Consider the following 27137-nt stretch of genomic DNA (forward strand, 5'->3'; position numbering starts at 1 on the left):
TGTAAGATGCTATTTAGTTTCAATACAGCAATTGCAATGTAAGTGCTCTACTAAGTATGTCAATGTTATTTGCAGTTTACTTTTATGTTACCACTTCTGCAACTGCTATATTTCACCGTGTCAAAACTTTAAAAAATTAAAGCTTTTCTCTATTTTTGTCTTGTATATAAATTACTATGAGACACAAAGTGGCTGTAAATATACTGACATTGACTAAGAGAATAAACACCAGCCAGTTCGATGGGGACAATTACTAAGAAACTGTTAAGATCCCACTTGATACCATACTAATGACTAAAAGTCTACAGCAAGAGGATAGGGAAGGAGGAAATCTGAGGTGTTTTTTTTTTTTTTTTTTTTTTGCTCTAAGTGTTTAAAATAATTGTCACTTAGGTTATATCAAATATTATAGCTGCTAATTTTTATCTTCTGGTGGTGAAGTAGCTCAAACAAGTCCCCAAGCTACTCAATTTGATAAACACCTATGTGCTAAATTCATCAAATCAGGACTGTTAAGGTGTTAAGGGGGTAACTGATGAACATTTCCTAAAAGGTTTTAAGATACAACTCACTGAGGATTAACCTTTTTATCAAGTTCAAATCCACACAGCATCCTCAAAAGCCTCTCTATCAAGTTAAGAATTTTAAGTATGTGCCCACTTGCATAACTGCTTACAACAGCACATCTCTGTAGTTTCCTTAAAAGGCTTTATATTCGTAAACATTTATATTTGATTAAATTCAACCTCACATACTTAAACTTTTTTTTTTTTTAAAGATTTTATTTTTATTTATTTGACAGACAGAGATCACAAGCAGACAGAGAGGCAGGCAGAGAGAGAGGAGGAAGCAGGCTCCCCGCTGAGCAGAGAGCCCGATGCGGGGCTTGATCCCAGGACTCTGAGATCATGACCTGAGCCGAAGGCAGCGGCTTAACCCACTGAGCCACCCAGGCGCCCCACATACTTAAACTCTTGCAAAGAAATACCTTCTAGTGCTACAATTACCCAAACCTATTAAAAATTAAAAAATAGAATCATAGGATAAATAGGGCTCATTTTTTTGGTTAATCATTAATTATGGACATTTGATTTTAAATACTGACCCGGGGATATTTACTGCATTTACCTTCAGTGGCCTATAAAATCCAGCAGCTAAAATTATGCCAATTTGTTACAAACACAATGCATCAACTAAGACTAGAAAACATACATTTTAGTTTCCTGAATATTAAGTCAAAGTGTAAAATATGGATTAAAGTTTCCAGAATGAGTTAAGATCTACCCTAGAGAAAGTCCAATTGCTAAACTCTGCACGTCATGCTTATTTGTTTTCACTACTAAGAATGTACACTAGAAAATATCTAACTTAATCTAAGGTGAGTCTGAAAAGATACCTTTTGGTAAAAATGTTTTCTTCCCCTTTAAGTTTGCTTGTCTCAACTCTGATCAGGTTAGAGTAATTTTTAATTTAACTACTGGGTCTATATCACCTTTGGGTTACTGACATTTCATTTCTGATAGGTAAAAAAATTAATTCTATTTTGGAAAAGAGATATAAAAGGGCAGACAATAGAGCTGTTCTCTCAAATTTCATAGCCTGGAATAGAAAAAGCATTACTTTAGAACTTTAAGATACGAAACAATTCTAACATTTTTCATAATTTAGCAGATCATTTTCTTTAAGGGAATACAATACAGTGATTCTCAACGAAGACAGAGCCTGATTTTCATAATTGACTTGGAGCTTTTTCAAGCTACATATGTACACAAGTGTTTAACAATGAAATTGTTACTATGTAATTTTTTAAACTTTTAATTTAAACTTTAAATTTTTTAAACTTTTTAGTCACTCAAGCACAACTATTATCTCTTAGGAACATAACTCAGTAACAGGCATTTTACATTAACTTTAGAAGTATGGGCTGAAAAAGATTGTAGCCCTGTATCACTATATGAAAGGAAGAAATGGAACTGTATTTTGCTAGGAACTTGGTCACACAAATTTAACTTAACCAACTGTTGGAAGAATATATCTGAATTAATCCTTGTCCTTGGGGCTCTAACTACTCTGTGGCTAATTTTTAAAAACACCCGATAAAAAAGTAGTTTACCCAACTGTTAAAAAAAAAATCCACAATTTACATGTTTCAAAGTCCTTTGCTAAGTGCTTTACATAGATTATTTTGTTTAATCTTTACTAACATCCTTACAGAGGCTGCTATTATCAATGAGGCTTAGAAGATTAATAATGGCTGTCATACTGAGCAAGCCTCTTTAGATTTCAAACCGAAGCAGCAGAATCCAGGCCAACATTCCTCAAGATACTAAAGTCAGTCTTCATATTCCACATCCAAGAAGGCTCCTGTCCTCTAAAGATGGATCCATTAAGTGCCTGAATGATAGGGCTGCTTTAATCATTTCAAATGCTTGTCCTCTTGGATCTTGTATTTTTTCTTTAGCAGACATACATGACATAATGTTAAAGGATTTTCAAAGCAGAGACCACAGACAAATTCAGCACTGAATCAAAGGATTTGGGGCTAAAAAGATGCTCCACTGCATATCATTTACCTAAATATCAAGAATACTAAGATAACATCAATAATTTTAAAAATTTAGGATTCAGGGCAAGGAGAGGAGTTATTGAAAAAAAAGAGAGTAATTATTTTCAGAAAATCCTAGTATCTTATTGCTTCCAGGTACTTCTTTTACATTTTTGAATAGCTTTACCATAATCTTGTGATAGCATGAGCTCTTACTTGGGTAGGTGTCTCTTATCACTACTTTCTTGGTATCATGCTAAACTCTCAGTCTCAGAAATATCTAGGTAAGTCAGGATACTCATAAGGCTAAACTGAAATCTCTCCCACCTCCTCACCAATGTACAAACTGATGTCCAAATCATTTCCTTATCTACACGTTTTCAGAATTCATTTGAGGGTACAATTAGTTGTGAAACTAAAATCTTCGCCTAAACTTTTGTTATTAGTGTAATGCACCACAATAAACACAAATACAGGATGTAGAGGACAATTGTACCCTACCCCTGTACACTCACTCAGTTTTAAAAATAGAGAATAAATTGTTCCAACCTGGCAGAATAATTCAACAGGGATGAGTGAAGGATAGTTAAATATTTTTAGAGGTGATCCTAACACAACACTGTTGAAAAAACTGCTGTAAGAGCAAATGACTCAATACACTTTAATGAGCTATCTATAATTGTAATACAAATCAACACCCTAATTCTTTTCTTAGATGAAAAGAATGTAAATTGCTTTATCCCCCAAAGGCATTCTTAATCCCACTTTTCAGTTTTCCTAACCCAGTGTTTTCTCAGGGACACTAAGGTTATTCTTTTAGAAGCTGGTGTCACCAACTCCTCCTTCCTTCTAAGGAAGAATGCAGAATTTCTGCCCTAAAAGTTAAAGGTTAAATCACTGAACTTTAAAAAAAAAAAAAATTAGATGTTTCATTTCATTAATTAGATGTCCACTGGATATAAGCCTGGAATAACTCCAAACTACCCAAACATATGACAAATATAAATTATAGAAATCACTGCATTATATAGGTCTAGTTTCTCACCTATGAGATTTGTAAGCAATCTGCCCCCACTCCCAAAAATCTGTCTTCCATAGGAAATCAGATGCAGGTTACTGCTTATATAAAGAAATATTTTACACCACGAACAAGATTCACTACAGGTTTGTAAAGTAAGACATACCAGTGAACCACCAATCCCTAAAAATAATTAAAGAATTTGAAACTAAGCTAAATGCAAAGCTGTCCAGTTTTCTCTCTGTTAAATGTAAAACACTTCTACAGTTATACTGAAGGTCTGAAAGAAAACAGCAAAACATTTCATTCCCTTTCCTATACTTACCACAATTACTTGAAAAGAAGGTGGCTCTGAATAACAGAAATATTTGTATGTGCCTTTCCCATTGTTGTACTGCACAGATAAATGAGACCAACACGTTACCTCTGTTAAAAATGAAACAAAGCCTTTCATCTTGTGACTTGTTCCCAGAAACAGGACAGAAGATGATTCTTCAAAGTTTTTGTAGTTATCATCTGTATACATCTGAAAGACTATTTCTACCATGTTTTATTATTTTTAATCACTCTGCCTAGCTTCTCCGGATAGGAGAATACATCCATCAGCTGTAATATTACTAACTACTAACAGAGAGACGAAAGGCATATCCTTAATGACCCAAAGTAACAAGTTAATAATTTTGTTTTCCGAATAACTGTGGAGAAAAACACAAAATATATATCGTATTTTTAACCCTTCAGACACCCTCAGGAAGAAATTTTCCATCTTTCATAGTGTAGACAGACTCTGAAAAAGAACAAATACACAGCATTGTTTTAGTAACACAATTGGAAAAAAAAAATACAGTTCATTTGATACTCTGCAAGGTAACTTAAAGACCAGTGACTTTGGTTTCAGTTAGTTAAAAAAAAAAATTACTTAAGGTAATCGTATATATGGAGTACCACAAATTAACACTAACTCTATTTTTAAAGTAAGTTGGTGGTCCATGCTAATGAACATCCTGTCTTCTCAATATTTTAGCATACACTCTTTAAGTTTATCCAAAAACCCACGTTACTTCGAAACCGACCGCCAGCTGTCCATAGGGTTATCGTCAATAATATCCCTGGCATTTTAAACCGGGTGTTACTCCCTTAGACCTCTCTTAATCTTTTCCTAACTGGGGCGCCACAGCACCGTCCCCTTCCAGCTTGGTTACTCGTGTCAACATTGATTTCTTTGGACCCTTCTGGCAAATCATTCCTTTATGAAAAACCAGTGAGGGTACGAAACCTTGCGGAGGGGTAAGGAAGGTTGGAATATAAGTGACAAAAAGATTAAAAAAAAAAAAAATCAGGGGGAATAACCCAACTCCGTGGGTGGAAGCTGGCTTTTCCGACCAAAGTGAGAAGGGTCGCCGTCCAGGGTCCCCGCAGCCCAAACAAGACGCCAAAGGCTCCGAGGATCCTATTAGTCGGCCTAAGTGATGCTCTGGGCCCAGAAGTAAACAGACTCCCTCAATCCCTTAATAAGAAAAAGGACGAGAACGGATAGGGTGCCTATACAACCTGATGGACCTTAAGGCCGAGGCCCAGTGGGCCTCTTGATACTGCCTCCAGCCGGACCCACCCTACAATTTGTCCCCAGTTGCCGCGTCCGCTCCCGGGTCTCCAGGTTTGGGCCCTAGGCTCTCCAACCCGTTTATGCTCCACCTCACCGTGCCCACCGCACCACCATTCGGCTCGCGCGCTGCCTAAAACCTCGGCCAGGCTCCACGGACTGTTCCCGGTACTCCTAACATGGCGGCCGAGACCCCTTCGCTTCTTTGGCCCACTCTGGGCGCGTCCGATCTTGGCGCATTTTGGGCATTGTAGTTCCCGCGGTAGCCTCGGTGTCCCACCAGGCCTTTAGAAGACTACGATTCCCAGAATGCACCGCTCCTGAGCATGGCTATTGGGGCCTTTCGGACAGAGGGATGATGTCATTGCAAAAACCCCACTGCATTCATTGTGCTACGGTCTATCCACCCCCCTGCTGCTGCTGGGCTTGCGATTGCCGCTTGCTCCAGCTGAGCTAAGAGTAACAGCAGCACCAGGGCAGGGACTGACTCCAGCCCTTGGACTTAGGACATCGCAACACGTTCATTTGCCTGCGTGACTCATTCGCACATCATTTCTGTTTATGCCTGGGGTGGGGAGAAATATCCCAAACCAGGTGAGTTGAAGTGATTTATTCAAATGGTTCTACCAAGTTATTCCTCCCGCTTAATTCTCAAGGCTTTCTTTTGGGGCGATGGGGGCGGGAGGACTGGAGAGGTGTTCGAAAGTGCTGCTAAGTGAAAAAGCTCTGTGCAATTTGGGTCACTGCAAAGAACAACTCTAGCAACCTTCCCCCGCGGGAGGACCGATTGCTGCCGATTCCCTAGTCGCAACTCCCCTCAACCTTTTTGAGGATTAGAGAGGGGGGCTGGGCTGGGAAAGATGTTGGGAAGCGCTCTTGAAAAATCAGAAAAAGGCAGAGGTGGGGGACTGCAGTCCTGTCACATACGGCCCCGAGTGCTGAGGTTTGAGTGGGAAGGGGTGATGCGTGGGGAGAAATGGAGACAGTGATTTAATGTGGCTGCACTACTTTAGAACATTCCTGTGTCGCTTGGGCAAGCACACGCTATTTATTTTTAAGATGAGCGTGCTTCTGAGTAGGTTAAGTTTTGTGGGGCTCTATTTTATGTGTGTGTGTGTCTGTGTCATTTGTCTCGCCTTTTCTGCTGATTTGAGGTGACAGTGTCCTTTACTGGTGCACTCCCTGCTAGTCAGAAACATTTCACGTGTCTGGGGAAGCTTCTCTTAGGCTGCTGGAAGGAGCATTTTTGTTAAGTGTTTTTCTTCTTCCTACTGCAGGATTGTTTGGAAGTGGAGCCGACAGATGTGTGCTCTTGTGACTGTTTTAAATGATGTTGCAGTAGGCTCCTTGCCACTGACAATGGTACCATAATGAGCTGCCTTTTCGTGAGGCACAATCACCAGTCACAACTAACGGTTTGGAGAACGGATTAGGGAAACCCTGGTTCGTTTTCACGCATTAGGGAAAGGAAAAGTTAGAAGCACTGTTAACCTTCATTTGCCGTTACTGAAAGGTACCCGAAAGGTATCTTCTGAAAGGAAGAACGATCCTGGCTAGGGAAACCAAGGAGCATAGAAGTGAGGGGTTTTTGGTTTTGTTTTTGGGGGTTTTGTTTTTAAGCGAACTGACACATTTAATAGGACAGAAAGCATTCTGGCTTGTGTGATCTTGGCTCTTGTAAGAGTTATTAGGATGATAAGTGCAATAAATGTTACTTTGGGATAAACAGCTGGCTAACTCCAGAACAGATGGGGCCAGTCTTAGCCGAGAGATCTACAACCTTGGAAATGAATGGACTTGGGGTCAACCACACCCCCTCCTGGAATGTCAAAAGAAGGAGAAATGCCAAAGCATTTTATGCTTAACTCTAAAATGCCAACCCTCTTTATAGCCAGGTCAGAAATTGGGTGAAAGTCATTCCTGGTTGCCTTCGGCTGCTGAACACATTTTTTTCATTTTCAGTTCAGACCCTTAGGTCTCCAAAGTTGCAGCTGGGTGATGCTTCGTTAAATGCTGCTTGTTACTGAATGCAAAGGACAGTCTATTGTATGGGCTTTGTAGTAGAGTGATTTATTGAGATGCAATGAGCAGCTTTGGGATTTGGGAAAAGACTGCCTGGCTTTGCTTCTTTCTACTTCCCTGATGCTTACTATCAATTCCCCTGGGCACCTTACCGTTTTTGCCTGTACCTTCCCTGCCCCACCCCTCTATGTCTGTTGAAGTTCTTTCAGTTTCTTTCCCTGTTTCTCCATTTACAATTCTCACTTTTCCTCTGTGTTTCAAAATTTCCCTCTTCTCACCAATATGTCAAGTCACTCTAAGTCTTTTTCCAACCTCTGAATACCTTCCCTGCCCCTTCTCTACCTCACCCAGAAACTCCAGAGTAAAGGTGGACTGTGTATTTATTCCAGAGAGTCCTCTTAGAAGCTTTGACTTTTTTTTTTTCTTTTTCTTGCAGTGGGTGCTAGGCAGGGTGAGCAGCAACGAGCCTGATCCTTTGACCTGCTTTGTCGTTTCTGTAACAGACATAATTTGGCCTCAGCAGCTTGTGGGCAATGCAGTGTTGCAGTTGAGCCCATGTCACTGTAGTTTTGCACTGGTACCTGTATTAAGAATGGAAATAAGTCGGGGCGCCTGGGTGGCTCATTGCGTTAAAGCCTCTGCCTTCGGCTCAGGTCATGATCCCAGGGTCCTGGGATTGAGCCCCGCATCATCGGACTCTCTGCTCGGCAGGGAGCCTGCTTCCCCTCCTCTCTCTCTGCCTGACTCTCTGCCTACTTGTGATCCCTGTCTGTCAAATAAATAAATAAAATCTTAAAAAAAAAAAAGAATGGAAATAAGTCAAGCAGAGAGAGTCAATTATCATATGATTGCGCTTATTTGTGGAGCATAAGGAATAACACGGAGGACATGGGGAGATGGAGAAGAGAAGGGAGTTGGGGGAAATCAGAGGGGGAGACAAACTATGAGAGACTGTGGACTCTAAGAAACAAACTGAGGGGTTTGTGGGGGTGGGAGGTTGGGTGAGCCTAGTGATGGGTATTATGGAGGGCAGGTATTGCATGGAGCACTGGGTGGGTGCATACACAATGAACTCTGGAACACTGAAAAGAAATTAAAAAAATAAAGAAAAAAATTTAAAAATGCTTAAAACAAAACAAACAAACAAACAAACAAAAACTGCCAGTGCATTAGCAATGTTTTAAAATGCTTTCTTTGAGGGGTACCTGGCTGGCTCAGGAGAAAGAGCATGTGATTCTTGATCTTGGGGTTGTGAGTTTGAGCCCCACGTTGGGTGTATAGAGATTACTTAAATATGTAAAAACTCAAAAAAAGCAAGTGCTTTACATGAACTGTTCTCTTAATTCCTAAAGAAAAAGAAGACTTTGAAGGGCTTCTTTCTCATTTAATACTTTTTCCTTCCCTGATTCCTGCTCCAGTAGGTGGTGGGAAGGCCATCTTTTCTGTTGATTGCTGAGGAGCAATCCAGGTGGCCAAACTGCCCATTTGCTTTTTTTGAAGACACTTGGAGTGGCAATGGTGTTCCCTCCTGTGATGTCTTCTTTGTGGCTGAAAAAAATTTTATTTGTTCTCTAGAGGAGAAGGGTGTGGTGGTGGTTATGTTTAACGCATTTAATGCTTTTCCAGGCATAGAGAGTCTAACTGTTTATGGTATGGAGGCAACTACTGTGACAGGCAGATTGAGAAGTTGTCTTCCGAAGCCTCTCTCTCACCGCCTTCTCATTCCCATTTTTCTTATTCTAAAATGCTCTGTCCCCTACCCAAGCTGTTTAGTGTTTTGTGGGGACAACTGAGCTGAATGATGGGTTAGATTTGTCCCATCACTATGTCTGTGACCTTGAATAAATATGCATTTCTTTTCTGCCTCTGTTTACATATTTGCAAATGGATAATGATCCTTGCCTCTTGGTTTAATTGTTCTCATGGCATAACCTGCTACAGTTTGCTCCCAGCCCATAAACTTGATGACAAATATTAATTGAGCAGCTAGTGTGTTTTAAGAACTATGGATACATCAGTTGGAAGAGAAGCTTCCCAGGGTTACTGGGTGACTCAGTCGGTTAAATGCCTGACTCTTGATGTTGGCTCAGGTCATGATCTCAGAGTTGTGAGATGGATCTGCCCTCCGTGTGGAGCCTGCTTGATATTCTTTCTCCTTCTCCCACTGCCCCTCTCCTTGCTTGTTCATGCACGTGTGTACTCTAAATAAATAAATAAATAAATAAAATCTTAGAAAAAAGAGGAGAAAGAAAGAGAAGCTTTCCCAGCCCTCATGGAGTTTCTATTCTGATAGAGAGACAATCATTGGACAAGTAATCATAGTGTGATGAATGTTACTATCAAAAGGGGATGTACTATATCGGGGAATAGGACTGCCTCATTGGTGCTTTCACCTTGTCTCGGGAAATCAAGAAAGGTTTCCTGTGGGAGGTGGCACTTCAAGAAACTTGAAGAGTGAGTGGAAGTAGTTCAGGTTAGGAATGAGAGGTGCTTGCAGGGAGACAAAGAGGATTTCTGACAAGGGAAACTGCATGTTCAAAGTACAAAGGGAAGAGTAGTAAATTGAAGATTTGAAAGGAAGTTAGTCAGTATATGGGAGCAGAGCTGGGGGAGAGAGACCAGACTGGGCTGGAGCGGTGAGCAGAGTCTAGAGAGTGGGCAGGTTTCTGAGCCTCATGTGAATTTTGGTCTTTATCCTAAGAGCAATAAGAACCTAATAAAGGGCTTTGAATAGCTAGGTGAATTATTTATGTAGAATGATATGAAAAACATCATCTTGGCTGTTAAGTGAGGAAGAGATTGGAGGAGAGGATTGGCCAAAGGCAATGTGTGGAGGACAAGTAGCAAGTAATTCTTGTAGTCTATGTGAGGAATAATGGTGGCTTGGATCTAGGGTGGTGGCAGAGGGCTTGGAGAGAAGGAAAGAGATTAGAGAGATGCAAAACTTGAAGAATATAATTGATAAGATTACTGATTGATTGGATGTGGGGATAGGGAGAAGGGGGAGTAAAGATGACTTGAGTCTTTCCTTGAGCAACTGGGAATGCAAAAGAGAACACTGGAGAAGAGACCAGATTTTTGTTTGTTTGCTTAAGAAGGAGGGACTTTTAGCCATGTTCAGTTTGAAATTCCAGACAGACATCTTATGCAACTTATATGGAGTATGGGGCACCTAGGTGGCTCAGTCAGTTAAGTGTCTGCCTTCTGCTCAGGTCATGATCCCAGGGCCCTGGGATCAAGTCCCACATTGAGCTCCCTGCTCATTGGAGAGCCTGCTACTCCCCCGGGTGTGCTCGCTCTCTCTCTCTGACAAATAAATAAATAAAATCTTAAAAAAAAAAAAAAGTCCCATTAGGGACTCCGAATATTTGTTGATTGAATATATTAACTTAAGTCACTGAGTGTCCATTCAAAGGAAGTATCAATGCACTGGAAGAGGGTATTTAGTAATGCAAGTGTCAAATGTGAAATGCTTTTAACAAATTCATTAAAATGTATTCCTGAGACCTGCACCCTTTGAGGTGTTATATAGATGACTTGTAGGGAAATTCAGAAATATTTCAGATCTGGTTTCTCTTTGGGCTGAACTTCCTTTATTCAAGTTAGTTTCTCAAAAAATTATTTTAAAATTGTATAGAGTTCCTTAAATCAATGGGTCTCACACTTTTGAATTGTATAGGTAAGCAAAATTCCAAAAAATAAGGTAAAATTGCCTGAGCTATTTTGACAATGGTTACTTTTCTATAGTAGAGATAGATTTTTAAAAAATGACCCTTTCACTTTTAGACAATACTTTCAAAATTAACAATATATTGAGCTTTATGAAAATTCTCTACTTTGTCTTTATTTTTCTCATTTTCTTGCAGAATAGTAAAAAAAAAAAATGAACAAAACACCAGAATGTTATAATAATTTATGGAACCAATGCCCTATTTTCTTGGCTGTGGTGGAAATGTGGCCCATCTCCAAATAAGAACACTTCCAAGTATGGAAGGATTTTGTATAGACCATAGATAATTTATTTTCAGTTCCTTCTTTATAGTAATCCAATCACTGAAAACTAGATGGGTCTCTTCAAGATGTATCTAAGGTCACAGTTCTTACTTGTTCCTGGAGGATCCTCATGAAGCCCCTCATCCCTGAGAGTATATTTTAAAGTGTGTGTGTATGAGAGAGAGAGTTCACATTCACATATTTTTCTATCACTATATGTGTGTCCTTGGGCAAGTTATTTAACTTCTTTAAACCTCAGTTTTTTTGCAAGATTGTTATGAGGTTTAAATGAGATAATATGTTTTAAGTGTCTGGTACTATGCCTGGTATAACTGATGCTCATAGTAACTGTTTTTAACATTATATTTATTTATTGGTTTAAATATTTTATTTACTGGTTGATCCTTTCTTAGTATCCATAGTGGTAACACAAAGAAAAAGATAACAGTATAACCAGACAACTGGAGGCAATGAGAAGTATATATCACTGAAGTAGAATTCTTGCCAGAAATGTTTAACCTAAATCTAATCATGAGGAAATAATCAGGCAAAGCCAGATTGTGGGACATACTGTAAAACAGCTGGCCTGCGATCTTCTAAAATGTCAATGTCGTTAAAGACAAACAAAACAAAATAAAGCAAAATATATTGGGGACCAATCTAGATTAAAGAAGACCGGAAGTATGACAACCAAATGCCACAAGTAACCCTTGATTGGATTCTGGACTTAAAAAAAAAAAAAAAGCTATAAGGGACATTTTGGGGACAAGTGGGGAAATTTGAATGGGAGTTGCATATTAGGTAATCAGTAACAATGTTAGTTTTCTTGGATGTGATAATGATTCCATCTGCTTAGCCTGACATGCTGTGGATATTGATGTCTAGATCAGTTGCCATTCCTGAATATCATCATTAAGAATGTCACACCAAAGCTAGAAGACATCAAGGGCTGCTTCAGAAGGTAGTGATTTTCTTGGTCCCTGCAGGTATTTAATTAGCCGACAGGCTATAATACCAATTACTGGGGATGTTGTAAGGGATTTTTAAATGTCCTTTCTAGGGGTGCCTGTGTGGCTCAGTTGCTTAAGTGTTCGACTCTTGATTTCAGCTCAGGCTGTATCTCAGGGTCCTGAGATCGAGCCCCACATTGGGCTCCGCACTCAGTGTAGAGATGCTCACATTGTCTCTCAAATAAATTGGCCAACCCCTTTGGGTCCCTTCCCTCCTTGGGAGTTTTGGACTGTCAGTTTGCTGTAACTCAATAAACTTATTTTCTGCCCATCAAAAAAAAAAAATCAATCTTTTTAAAAAAGTGTCCTGTCTAAACACTATACTGTTATTCTTTAAGAATGCAAACTTCTAGAGCTGATACTCTTACCTTTGATATTACTAGAGGTAGTAGAAATACAGGTGGAGCACTAGCTGCTTCCAAAGTGAAGAGGAAAGGATGGCAAGAGGCACACAAATATTTATCTTAAATTTTTTTTTGAGTCTAGACATAACATAGGATTAATCAAAATTTAATATAGAAATACACAATGAATTGGATAGTGGAAATTCCCCTTAATTCCACCTCACAAAAATAATCACTTTTCAGATTTTGATATATGCTCCTCTGTCATTTTTCCTTCATACATATACTAATGATATTATCTATAATTTTGCTTGCTGTCTTGTAATATATTTTGAGCAGTTGTCCCACATATTTGCATGTCACTCTAACTTACCTATTTTCATGGCTGTTAGGCACCACTGCAATGAGCATTTGAGAACACATTCTTTTGTGATGAATTTGTGGGAATATTTCTGTAGGATACATTTCTGGGGGTAGAAATGCTGGGTCAGAGGGCATCTCTTTAATTGCCCTCTGATTTAAATTCTTATCAATAGTCGTTGACAATGCCATTTCTACATACCTTTGCCAAGTCCATTAGCCACTTGCGCTGAACTCTTAATAAAGGAAAAAAGTTGTGATGGGTGAGCAGAAAGTGGGCAAAAATGGAATCACAGAGTTCCTGCTAGTTTTTGTGAAGGGTATAATAAGGTTAGTATGTAAATAATACGGAAACCTCTGGAAGAAAGAAATAAAAATACATCATCTCTGCCTACAACACAATGTGATATTTAAAAAGTGAACTGAAACAATAAAGCAGCCAAGAGTTTTCCCCAGAAAATTCTGCAGAAAATTTTTATTTTTGAGTTATGGTTAGCTTCACTAAAATGTGGACAGCATCAACCTTGGGATGAAAATAACCCCCTCTGCTCACTTCCTCTCCATGTCAGTCATACCACCACACTAGAAAGGGGAATTTAAGCTCCACTTTTTAAATATCTGAACTAGGTGGGCAAAAGGCCTGATGGTTCATCTTTCTGAATATTGATAGAAGCAGTCCCAGAGCAGATTTTGGCATTTTTCTGTAGAAAAGTTATGAATTTAGGACTGGCCATCAAAGACTCACTGTGCCCCAGTAGAGACCCTGGGGGAAAGACTATGAGAATCACAAGCTATGAATTACTTCTTATGGGGCTGGGTGGAGCCAACACAGATCTGAGCTCTGTGTTGTGTGGAAATTTATCTTTTCAAGTCTCAGTTTCTTCTTCTATAAAATGGGGGTTATTGTGAGACCAAAATGAGATGATGTGTATGAAAGGACTTTGGCAAATTCATATGTACATAAATACTTGCTGTTGTTAAGGTGCTGCTATCTCTGACTGGGCCACCTCATATCACTCTTTCCTTTAATTCCATTGGCATTTGTATTCCAAAAGACTTTTTAAGTCATTCTATCTCCTAATGTCTCATTGTTACTTCTTCAATATCTGTGAACATAAACTAAATGTGAGATTCTGTGCTGGGTTTTCTGGTAAGTCAATAAAGATGAAACCATCAGGAGCCTTCCTTCTTCCCCACTTTTATTCTAGGAGACTAATATCTTTTAATGGGAGTCTTTAATAAAAGATGTTTTCCAAAGGTGTATTATGTATGTTGTTTTATAATCTCAAACTTAGGTGGTAGATTTTAGTTCCACTTTTTTCCATATAAATGAGGAAATAATTCTTAGTGAGGTTGAGTAACTTTTTTTTTTTTTTTTCTTTTTAGTTACCTAGTTTAAAAAAAGGTTGCAGATGGCCCTAGGTAGGTATTCTGGAACCAAAACCAAAAGCATCTCTGGCTGCTTCCTATTTTTGCCTTGCCTTCTGATCAAAAGTGTAAGCTTCATGAAGGTAGGACTGGCTGGTGACATTTACTTTGATGGCTCATTTTACCTTCAGGCACACAGGGAGGAGCTTTCCTTCCATCTGTTGAGTTAGTTGAAGCCACGATATAAATTTTTATAGCATCTAGCAGGTGCCAAATGGTTTACATGTTTTATTTGATTTTTTTCCCCAAATCATTTTGAAAAGTTTCAGATATGTAGAAAAATTGCAAAAATCTTACAGTGAACATTTCATATACCCTTCATCTAACTTAATTTGCTTTCTTTTACTGCATCTGTGCACACACACACATACACACGCACTTTTTCCCAAAAAATCACTTAAAAGTGAGTTGCAAACATTACAACACTTTATCTCTGCCCACTGGAGCATGTATCTCTGAAGAAATAGGAAGTTCTCCCATGTAACTGCAATATCGTTACATTGAAACATTGAAATTTTGAAGTTTCCAAATCTGTTGCCTTGCTAAATTGGATTGGCCTGATTGTTTTTTCTTTATCAGACTCAGGTTAAACACTTGTAGGAATTCTGCATAGACAGCATTGCGTCCTTTTCTTTGTATCACATTAGGTTGACAAATAATGTCAGTTTGTAACATCACTAGTGATGTAAGATTTGGTCATTTGGATGAAGTGGTATTGCCTGATCTCTTCATTGTAAAGGTACTTATTTCTCTTTCTAATTAATACAATAGTCTGTGGGGTGATACTTTGAGATTGTTTGAATATCCTGTTCCTCCATAATTTTTATCCACTGGTTTTAACATCTCTTGATAATCATGGCCTAGGTCAGTTGGTATCTATGAAAGGATGATTTTCTAATTCTCTCTTTCTGTATGTTTTTTTTTTTTTTTTTTTTTTTTTTTTTTTGACAAACAGAGATTACAAGTAGGCAAGAGAGGCAGGCAGGGAGAGAGAGGAGGAAGCAGGCTCTCTGCAGAGCAGAGAGCCCGATGAGGGGCTCAATCCCAGGACCCTGGGATCATGACCTGAGCTGAAAGCAGAGGCTTTAACCTGCTGAGCCACCCAGGCGCCCCTCTTTCTGTATGTATTACCAGGCGTTTTCTGATAGATCAGCTTTCAGCTTCTTCTCTTCCTCCTCCCCCTCTTCTTCCTGATCCCCCTTTCTTTAAGCATCATCTGGATTCCTGGATTATTTTTTACCCTCAAGGTATTATAATCCATTACCAACCTTCTGCCTGGTTCCTCAGGAATTTTGCCCACTTTACAAGTGAGGAAATTAAGACTCAGAAAATATAAGTAACTTTCTGAGAGTCACAGCTAGTTAGCAGAGGAGGCCAGACGCAGAGCCGATTTTGATTAACTCTGAGGTGGTTTCTGTTCTTTTTTGCCTTGAGGCAGTCCAGGTACAAAAGATTATGTGAGGAAATCAAGTTGGAAAGAACAAGCATTGCATTATCATTACTTATAGCAAATGATTGGAAACAACCCTAAGCGTGTCAGGGGAAACAGGTTAAATAAATGGCTAAGTTCACACAAGGGAAAACTATTAAACCGCACACAAGAATTGGGGTGTTCTTGGGGCGCCTGGGTGGCTCAGTGGGTTAAAGCCTCTGCCTTTGGCTCAGGTCATGATCTCAGGGTCCTGGGATCGAGCCCCGCATCGGGCTCTCTGCTCAGCTGGGAGCCTGCTTCCCTTCCTCTCTCTCTGCCTGCCTCTCTGCCTACTTGTGATCTCTGTCAAATAAGTAAATAAAATCTTAAAAAAAAAAAAAGAATTGGGGTGTTCTTTAAGTACTGATATGGAAATCTCTCAAAGGCTATATTAAATGAAAGAAGGAAGGTGCAGAAGAGTACATATTCTGTGAAAGAAGTGGGGATAAGAAAGTGCATTTGAATTTGCACAAAGAAACCCTGGAAGGATATAAAATAACAAAGTAGTTACTGGAATGGGGCTGTGAAAGTGAGTGGGGTGTGTGTTGTGAGATTTCTTAAGATTTACTATTTTATAAGGTTAATTTACAAGATAGCTTTATTGAGATATAATCCACACATCACAAAATTCACACATTTAAACTGTACAATTCAGTGGTTTTTAGTATGTTCATAGAGTTGTGCATCACCACAATTTAGAACATTTCCATTTTTCTAACAGGAAACCTTTTACTCATTACCATTCATTTGTCATCTCCCCTGCTCCTGTGCCTTGCCTTCCCAAACTGCCCCAGGCAACCACTTTCTTGTCTTTACTTTCTGTCTCTATAGATTTGCCTATTCTGGACATTTCATGTAAATGGCATCAGGTAATATGTTGTCTTTTCTGACTGGTTTCTTTCATCAGCATGATCTTTTCAAGGTTTATCTGTGTTGTAGTATGGATCGGTTCTAGTTTTATTACCAAATAATATTCCTTTGTATTGATATACCACACCAGCTGATGGACATTTGGGTTGTTTCCCTATTTTATTTTATTTTATTTTATTTTATTTTATTTTATTTTATAGAGGAGGGGAGAGGCAGAGGGAGAGGGAGAGAGAGAATCTTAAGCAGGCTCCACACCAAGCATGGAACCTGATGCAGGACTTGATCTCACAACTCTGAGATCATGACCTGAACCAAAATCAAAAGTTGGATGCTTAACCAAGTGAGCCAGCCAGGCACCCCATCAACTTAAAAAAAAAAAAAAAAAAAAATTTTAAGTAATCTCTACAACCAACATGGGGCTTCAGCTCAGGACCCCAAGATCAAGAGTCACATGCTCCTCTGAATGAGCCAGCCAGGTTCCGTGGCTTGTTTCTACTTTTTTTTTTTTTTTAAAGATTTTATTTATTTATTTGACAGAAAGAGATCACAAGTAGGCAGAGAGGCAGGCAGAGAGAGAGAGGAAGGGAAGCAGGCTCCCCGCCGAGCAGAGAGCCTGATGTGGGACTCGATCCCAGGACCCTGAGACCATGACCTGAGCCGAAGGCAGAGGCTTAACCCACTGAGCCACCCAGGCGCCCCTTGTTTCTACTTTTTGACTGTTAGGAATAATGCTATCAACATGTACATATAAGGTTTTAAATGTCCATTTGTTTTTATTTAGTTTGCATCTGTACCAGGAGTGGGTCACATGCTAACTCTATGTGTGAACTTTTAAGGAACTGACAATTTGTTTTCCAAAGCAGCTGTTACCATTTTACATTCCTTCCAGCAGTATATGCGGGTTCTATTTCTCCACATCCTTGTGAACACTTGTTATTATTTCTTTTTCATTATGACCATCCTAGTAGGTGTGCCACATTGAGTTTTGACCCATGGGAATGTAATACCAATGTATTTCAAAATAAAACAAAAAAATGTGGAAAGAAATGGCAGCTCGAAAAGTTTCAGATGGCCAGCCAGAGGTCAGTTTGTAATGAGATCGCCTTAGGATAGGGATGATCTTAGGTTTTCCTTGTTCAGCCAGATGTGCTGATGCATATATATTTCCATCTTCTGCTTTTTAGTACCAGCTGACTTCTCCTCCAGTGCTCTCCCAGATTCATTGTCCCGAGAGGAGGCTTGGGTATAAAGTACTGCACTGCCCTCAGGATTTCTAGCACTTTAGAAGCAGCTCTATGGACTCAGCAGCTAGGACGATGTCAGTTCTTAAGAGCAGAGAAGTATCAGGATTCTCTGGGTCATGATGTCCTCATACTCTTTCCCCAGTGCTCATGGTAAGGGCATTAGAATGAGATGCTTTTAGCTATTGGTGACTGGTCTAGGAAGCAGTGGATGCTTTTGAAGAATTTTGAAGCCTACAAAATGCAGTTTGAATTTGTGTTCTGGTGCATTTAAGCTGTGTGATCTTAGACAACTCATAACTTCTCTGAGCCTCAGTTTTTTCATCAATAGTAGAGGAAATTACCTAGTCTAAACTATCTCTTCACAAGGTACTTAATAGTTAGAAAGCAGGCAAGAGTGACTTTACAGTGGAGAAACATGGCAGATACCACTTTTACTAGACGATTAAAGTTAATACAGTGTTGGGACAAATCATCATATGAGAAGGACACACCACTAGTGTGGCATTCCTGCCCAAAATGCATAGCTTGAATCTAATCACAAGGAAATATCAGATAAATATAAATTAAGAAACATTCTACAAGTCAATTGGACTGTATTTTTTAAAAAATGCCAAGGTCATGAAAGACAAAGACTGAAGAATAGTTCTAGATTAAAGGAGACTAAAGTCACATAGAAACTAAATACAATATATGATCCTGGATTGATTGGATCAGAGAAGTTTTTTTTTTTCCTTTCTCTCTCTCTCTCTCTCTTTTTTTTTTTAAAGATTCTATTTATTTATTTGTGAGAGAGAGAGAGCACAAGCACATGAGCAGGGGGTAGGGAACGAGGCAGAGGGAGAGGGAGAAGCGGATTCCCTGCTGAGCAGTGAGCCCTATGTAGGGATCCATTCCAGGACCCTAAGATTATGACCTGAGCCAAAGGCAGCCACTTAACTGACTGAGCCACCCAGATGCCCCCCAAATTTTTTAATTTTGCCATAAAGGACATTATTTTGTTTAGTCAATTGGTAAAATTTGAATAAGGGCTGAGATTAGATTATATAAGTATTAAGATTTATTTTCTGATTTTGATCATCATATTGTGAAGATAGAAGAGTATGTCCTGAATTTTAGGACATACAATGTTTAGGAATAAAGTAATATCTATATCAGAAAGAATGGTAAAGCAAAGTGGTAAAAAATTAACATTTGGATAATCTGGGTGAAGGGTACATATGAATTATTAGTAGTTTTCTTAAAGTTTTTTCCTTTTTTAGTTGAAGTCTGAAATTAATTAAAAATAAAGAGATAAGAAAGGAGGGAAGGAAAATGCCAGTACTTATGGCATAGGGTTGCTGTGAGGATTAAACAAGGCCCTGTATGTCAAGTCTCAGTGTGGTGCTTATTGCCTGGTAGCCTTCAAGTACATGGGGACATCCTGGGATGGGCAAGGCAGCCGGTAGCTCTTAGCTGTTATTGGGGAGCCAAACTAAAATTGACATGTGGCATATGGTGACAGTATTGTTCTGAATCCAAAATTGGGATTCATGGTCTGAGAAAGAATTTATTGATTTAATTGCAAAGTCTTACCAAAAAAGGAAGAAAGGATGAAATATATATATAGAGAGAGGGAGAGAGAGAGAGAGAGAGAGAGAGAAATAAAATATTTGGTTACCCATTTAATACATTACCTCATTATAGTGTTAAATTTATCAGAAGTCATGATTATCTTAGGAAAGCTAGGGGTTATGGTCCCTTTAGGCTATTTTTGGGCCAATATTAGCATTTGGGCGTCTTCCTCTTCTTACCTTCTCTTTTTTTTCCTCTTCCCTCTTCCCCCAACTACACAATCAAGTTTCCAATTTTATCTGTGAGAGTCATTTGAATTAGCCATGTCAAATGTTAATTGTTCTGGCAGAGAAAAAGAATCTTGGATAAGCTTTTCCTTCTAAGACTCAAAAACTTACATTTCTAAGAGCTAACTTTGGAAGGAATGTTACTGGTCTGGAAAATTTGGATAGCAACCTCAAAAGGAATTCATGCCCTAGAGGAATTGGGAGTGGGGTGGGGAGCTCAATTTCCTTTGAGACAAATTGAAATAAATAGTTCTTTCTGAAATAGTAATAAAGATCTATTTATTTCCTTCATCTTTTTACTAAAAGCTTCAAAACATGAATTATGATTAAGTTCAAAATAGATTTAGCCCAGGCACCAAAAAAACCCTCAACTAATCCTGATTAAAAAACATTTATAAAAACTTGGACAGGCTGCTTTGCTGAATGACATGATCCTTACTATAACGTTTAAGTTGGCCCCTTTGATGTGATAGAATTTCCAGCTCATGAGCTGCAATTGTATAGCTCAAGACTCCACATTAAGTGATACCAATCCAGAGTCATTGTTCCTGCTGTGGTAGTGTCTTTCTGTGTTGACTGTTAACCTGCTATAAATTGTCTGGTCTCAGAATTTTTCATGTTCTTTGCTTTTAAAGTTACCATGGCCAGGAAACTAAATGGCATGTTGGTATATGCAAGCTTTTTTTTTTTTTTTTTTTTTTTTTTGTAAGTAGTCTCTATGCCCATTGTGGGGCTCAAACTCATGATCCTGAGATCAAGAGTCACATCTTCTACTGACTGAGCCAACCAGGTGCCACCAAGTTACTTTTATTATAGAACTTAATAATGATAATAATAATAGCAAACATTTTTTATGATGTGCCAAGTGGTGTGCTAACTGCTTTCCATAAGTTACAGCATTTAGTTGTGGCGAAACCACATGAGAGATCCAAAGCTCTGAGAGCTGAAGTAACATGCCTAAGATTATATGACTAGTAAGAAGCAGATCCAGAGCCAGAAATCAGAGCTGTCTGACTGCAGAGCTTGTGCTTTTCTGCTGTGTGGAATGCCATTTTGCAGATTGGTGTGGAAGATGATTACTTTTTCACTTCATCTGTGGAGAAGAATCCTGTCTTACTTACTTGATGGGTATTTATTGAGTGCCCATCACATGTTAGTCACCTACAGAAGATTGAAACCCAGACTTTGTCATTAAGAAGTTCACATTTGGGAAGCCTGGGTGGCTCAGTGGGTTAAGCCTCTGCCTTTCGCTCAGGTCATGATCTTAGGGTCCTGGGATTGAGCCCCATGTCCAGCTCCTTGCTCAGCAGGGAGCCTGCTTATCTCCTGCCTGCCATTCCCCCTGCTGTGCTTGCTCTGTTTGTCTCTCGCCCTCACTCTCTCTGTGTAAAATAAATAAAGAAAATCTTTAAGAAAAAAGTTCACATTCAAGTAGAGGAGATAAAACAGGTTTCTCCCTATATGTGCATGTTCATAACAGAATTATTCACAATAGCCAAAGGGTAGAAGGAACCGAAATGTCCATTGGCAGGTGCATGGATAAGTCAAATGTGGTATGTACATATATGGTAGTATATTACTCAGCCTTGAAAAGGAAGAAGATTCTAACACATGCTACAACATGGATGAATTTTGAGGACAATATGCTAAGAGAAATAAAGCAGACACAAATGGATGAATATTTTATGATTCCACTTATATGCGGTTCCTGGAATACTCAAACTTACAAAGACAGAAAGAATGGTGGTTGCCAGGGGCTAGAGGGAGGGAGAAATTGGGGAGTTGTTATTTAATGTGTATAGAGTTTCAGTTTTGAAAAATGAATAAATTCTGAAGATTGGTTGCACAGCACTGTGGATATACTTAACACTACTGAACTGTACACTTAAAATGGTTGAGATTGTAAATTTTATATTATGTATATTTTATCACAATTTTAAAAATGCAGACAGATATCCCCCCCCAACATTGTGTGATGAAACATTAATTAGTGCAACAAGAAGGACTGATGAAGTCACAGGACTTAGAGATTCTTTCTAGACAGGGTAGATCAGGTGAGGCAATGGAAGATGGGTCAGATTTATGTAGCAATGAGGAAGGTAGAAAGGGCAACCCAGGTGAAGGGAACAGTGAGCAAAGTTATAGAGACTTGGTCCTGCTTAAAGATCCAATTCTGGCAAGGAACAAATCTCCAAATGGCTCTGTAATTATGGGTGTCCCAGCCACCTTCCATGTGGGCAGAGACTTAAATGCAAAGTCTAAACAAGGTCCATGAAGTTGTGGTATGCTGGACAAGGACTCATTCATGATTCATTCAGTCAACATATATTTAGCACACGGTGCCCATGCTATGCTAGTCACTTTATGTATGCTGGCAGATGTAATAGTCCCAACAACTCTGAAGTTATTAATAGCCCTAATTAACAGATGTAGAAACTGTGACTCAGAGAGACGAGGTAACTTGCCCAAAGTCACATGACTGATAGGTAGTCGAAGCAAGACTTTGCCTGTGTAGCCCATGCTGTCTGTGTCCACTAAGCTACACTATCTCCTCTTGGGGTGAGTGTGAAGTGATGTCTGCCTCTGAACTCACAGTAGAAGTGGCATGTGACTGCTACCCCTTGTCATCTTCTTGCTGCTTTTGAAACTACCTTGACAACTCTGAGCCTCTGCTTCCTTATCTGTGAAATGAAAACCTTGTATTGAACTAGATTATTTCTAAGCCTTCTCCCAGATCAAAAAACCCTATTTATTCATTCATTTTTATCTATCTATCCATCGATCCAACAACAGTCTGGTATCTACTATATAATGGGTACAAGCTGGTGGGTGCTGGGACTGGTAATTGAGATTTGACAAAACACTGTTCTTGCCTGAAAGGAGACTGTGGGCCAGGGAAGGAGATGAAATGAATGGTTATTGTACAGTATGGCCATAGCACTGGTAAGGGTGTATACAGAAGGCTGGAGCATAGAGAAGGGGCATTTGTCCCTGCCTCGGATAAGAGGTTGTCAAGAGGAGAGGAAATCATCCCAAAGACCAGGAAGGTAGTGAGGAAGACTGTAAGAATCTCATCCATCCTGTTGTTCCAGTGGTTATAAGCACAGTACATATTTATTACATTTAGTTAAGCTTTGTTGACTTTAAAGGTCCTTTTGATTTTAAGCCTTGTGGAAAGTTTAGTTGAATTTAACAGTTAAGTGCAGCCAAATATTGCTATAGTTCAGATTCTCTTTCGGATTGGAGAAAGATTATAAAGTTGAAGAGAGACCTAGGAGTTAATTTTTTTAAAAGGGAATTTAGGAAGCATGGGGTAACCTCGTAAGAGACCCAAGGGCCCAGGGTTATTTGAGGTGTTCACAGCTAAAGTCATAGATGATTTTATTTCAAAGAGGTGAGTGAAATGGCTAACATTGTATAACACATGTGATTCTTTCAAGACTGAATCAAGGACTGGTGAATTGCTAAGTATTAGAATGATTAAGTATTAGAACTCCAGTACCAAGGAATTGAAATGAGGGTTGGGTGGGGGAAGTTAAAAGAGCTAACATTTATTGCACAGCTAATATGTAAAGGCATTGTGCTATGCCCTTTACGTTTATAATTTTGTTTTATTCTCCCCACAGTCTTATAAGGTAGGTGTTCTTATCCTTCACAAATGTGGAAACTGAGGCTCAAGGAGGTTTGACTTGCTTGTCATAGCTAACAGGAGACAGCAGGGACTCAAACCCAAGTTTGTTAAAATCAAGGCCTTTGCCTTTTCTACACAAGCTTCTTCAGGTTTCTGGTTTTTGTACTTCTTTTTTTTTTTTTTTAAAGATTTTATTTATTTATTTGACAGACAGAGATCACAGGTAGGCAGAGAGGCAGGCAGAGAGAGAGGAGGAAGCAGGCTCCCTGCTGAGCAATGGAGGGCTCGATCCCAGGACCCTGAGATCATGACCTGAGCCGAAAGCAGAGGCTTAAACCCTGAGCCACCCAGGCATCCCAAAAAAGGTTTTTGTACTTCTGGAAAAATAGCACCAGGGTACAATGCTTCCCTCTCATCCTTGGAGCCTAGAAAGTAGTGATATTTAGGGTCGACCAGCTCTTAAAAATATCCAACATACCCAAGGACAGCTCCCGCAGCTTTCTGTATCTTCCTTCTGAAGTGGTGGGTCACCAGCTCGAGATGAATGGCTCTTACTAAAATACTGATTCCCCCTCCCCACCCCTTTTTTGCCTTTCCCTGGTAATTTATGAATGGCAATTTGTCTCTTAGAAGTGGCTCATAAAAGTCATCTGAGAAAATGCTGTTTGAAGCCAGCTCAGTTTGTGTATTTAATCCCTTCTTCCCCAACAAAGGTTCACTTCACATCATTTGCCCCAGATTCTGTCTTTGGGGTCCTGAGAGAGCTTGTTGCCAAGCTCTCAGAGGCCTCCAGCTCTGAGGTTCTGACAGGATCATATAGAGGTCTCCACTATTAACCCCTTACATTTCTGGCTTCTTCCTCTCTCAAAAGGTTTCCCCATGGGCATAAGCTATAGTGTCTTCTCAGGGAGTGTTTCCCCAGCTTATTTCGGAAGCAGGGCAGGCATTTGGCTCTGGGCCTTTACCCCCCTAGAAAGTTCCTGCATGTGGCTGCATGAACAGCAAACTGTCCTCCAAATGGGTTGATGAATTATGGTAGTGGCTCTTTCTCTGCCCTGGTATTCCACAGTTTGGGCTATAGTGACATGGACAGAGGATGTGGTGTAAAGAGACTGGAGCTCAAGTCTTGGCTCAAGGCATAAATATTGGGGCTGTGAGAATTGACCTGTTTGAGCCTGTGTTCTTAGCTCCAAATGAGGGACTGATGACAACCCTAGCTTCGTACTGTTGTTGTGAGAGGCAAATATCTCAATGTATAGTATTGATGTAGTGTATAACAAGCCCATAGAATGTATAACAGATGTCAGTGCTTGTTGTTATAAAACAAATTTGGCTCAATGAGAGACATTTCTGGAAACTCTCTGGCCCCAGTTCCTGGCAAATCTTTTCATTGCTCAAGTAGGCATGCATGGTATCATTCTCATGTTTATTTTTGTAATCTTTTCATTTATAGTCATAAACACTCCTAGAAGCTTTGGTGATTCTTGAGTATTTATCTCTGAAAACTCTGGTCAGGGTTGTACGCTCATACCCGGAGCTAGTTGCCCCAGAGTAATTATTTGGATTCTCAGAGCTGTATGTGGATCCATTTCCCAAGAAATCCTGGGACAGCAGAGCTGGTGTGTATGATAAATGAAGTTTGTCTTGCTTGCTAGGATTCGGATGGTTGAGAACTCCTAAGGGTACTTGAGAGTAGGTAAACCGCAAGGCAGGACTATTATAACATCTTGTATGTTTCTGGTAATGAGATGAGAAGAGTGCCTTACTGTAAGTCGTTTGAGTTTAGAGCTAGAAGCCCTTGGAAACTGACAAGTCTTGTGTATTGTCATAAATTTGTTCGGATTATTACTCTGTTGTGAGAAATTTTCTAGGTATTCCTCAGACACTTGGGGATTGTTGCTTACTATTATTCTTGCCATTTCAGATGGTTGTATTTCATTCTTCTTGGCTATGTTTCTCAGAGCTCTTTGAATTGGTAAATGAGGGGTGCCTGGGTGGCTCAGTGGGTTAAAGCCTCTGCCTTCGGCTGAGGTCATGATCCCGGGGTCTGAGATCGAGCCCCGAGTCAGGCTCTCTGCTCAGCGGGAGCCTGCTTTCTCCTCTTTCTCTACCTGCCTCTCTGCCTACTTGTGATCTTTATCTGTCAAATAAATAAATAAAATCTTTAAAAAAAAAAAAAGCACAAAACCAGAAACCCATCCTTTGAAATCCGCACAAAGTATATGCCCAGGGGTGATTTATGGGTGCACAGAGAAGGAACATTAAAGGAATAATTGTTGGCTGTTTATTTTGGAAAAGTATGTGTACTGAGAGCAGACCCAGGGAGCTTTATTTTCTCTTTTACCTTCCTCCAACTTCCATTAGTGTTAATAGGATCATATATTCTAGACTTTACTTGGCTTGCTGCACTCATATGAATGTTTGAATTTCTTGTTTTGGTATTGTATACGAGCAGCAAAAGGGAAAGAGGAACAGAATGCTGAAAGCTAAATTATTCTATATACCTTATTTTGGATGGGATTTATTCTCTTGAGACCATTTAGATTATCTGATTAGTTGATCTGTGTTTCTGATAAGTACATCTAGACAGCTTTATAACTTGTTTGTCTGAAGTGGTTTGTTCAGGGGATGGCTAAATGTATTTTGTATTTGGTGGAACAAGGTGAGTCTTAATGCGAGTTATCTGAGCTTCGGGCCATCACAGGTGTCGCTGTTACCCAAAGGGCCAATGGAACTGCGTGTTCCCCTGTGGTGAGTTGACGCTGGGGGCATTCGTTAGGCCATGATTTGATACACACTGACCCAACTTACCCTCCTGATGGTAAGGAATTCAGTTCCTAAGGTTGCTGCTACAGATCCATTTATTCAATTAAGCAAATAACAACTGAGGTCTTGCTGTTCCTTGGGTATTGTTTCGGTCTTAAAAATACTCTGCGTGAGGAACCAGAATCAGACTGCTCGGGGAAACCCAGTACAGTTAGAGTGCTAAAATTTCTGGGTTTGAAGGGACCTTAGAGACAATCTAATCCAGGATCAGCAAGCTTTTTCTGTAAAGGACCAGAAAGTAAATGTATTCGATTTAGGGGGCCATATATGATCTCTGATGCAGATTATTCTTTTTTATTTATTTATTTTTTTTACTATCATTTAAAAATGTAAAGATCATTCTAAACTGAGGTGAGAGACATAAGCTGGATTTGGCCCATGAGCCATAGTTTTCCCACCCCTGATCTAACCCATCTCCCCCTCCCCTTTTTTAATCAAAGAAGAAACTGAGAACCCCGGGGTTCTCTGTACATCCCTTCCCACCATCACCAGCAAGAACACATCTAGTTCTTGACACTGCTTGATTGTTGGCCTTTAATAAAGGATCCCCAGAGGTTCAGGCCCACACCTCAAATTGCCTACTTACTTGGCAAATACATAGTTTTGGTCCTGAGGGAAGAATGAATTTAATTATTCAGTAAGTCATTAGGTGCCTGCCATATTCCAGGCACTGTGTTTGGAACTGGGGATGTAAAATTAGCAGGACAAAATCCCAACCTTCCATCAGTTCAGGCAGATATGATGGCCAAATGACAGGTAGCCTGTGGAGACCAGGAGTGGATGTCTTTGGAGCAGAGGAAGGCACTCCTCCCTCAGTATGTGGGATGCTTCCGTGGGTGTATAAATGAATCCACTCATTCATGGCACCTCCCACCTTATGTTTTGGAAGCCACTACCCAGCCTATTAGAAGGGGAAAGAGGCTTGGCTTCCTCC

At 39.6% G+C, this 27137-nt stretch overlaps 1 protein-coding gene and 1 long non-coding RNA gene across 3 annotated transcripts in view; one reads left to right on the forward strand and one right to left on the reverse strand.

Moving 5' to 3' along the window:
- Window positions 1–3947: 3947 nt before the first annotated feature.
- On the reverse strand, window positions 3948–5438 carry LOC116865006. Its single transcript, XR_004382142.1, has 2 exons — window positions 5264–5438; window positions 3948–4350 (listed from the first exon to the last, which is right to left on the reverse strand). It is a non-coding gene; the product is annotated as an uncharacterized LOC116865006 (long non-coding RNA).
- Window positions 5439–5539: 101 nt separating this feature from the next.
- RAB30 (RAB30, member RAS oncogene family) overlaps window positions 5540–27137 on the forward strand; it is a 78838-nt gene continuing 57240 nt past the window's right edge. Inside the window, exon 1 of one of the 2 annotated variants that reach the window (XM_032852958.1) lies at window positions 5540–5760. The gene's annotated coding sequence lies outside the window, so the exon portion shown is untranslated. Of the gene's footprint in view, window positions 5761–24992; window positions 25015–27137 lie in introns of those variants that run through there. The other variant, XM_032852961.1, reaches the window with a different exon arrangement.

Source organism: Lontra canadensis, unplaced genomic scaffold, assembly GCF_010015895.1.
Source record: "Lontra canadensis isolate GAN:19392208 unplaced genomic scaffold, GSC_riverotter_1.0 scaffold7, whole genome shotgun sequence".
Lineage (NCBI taxonomy): Eukaryota > Metazoa > Chordata > Mammalia > Carnivora > Mustelidae > Lontra > Lontra canadensis.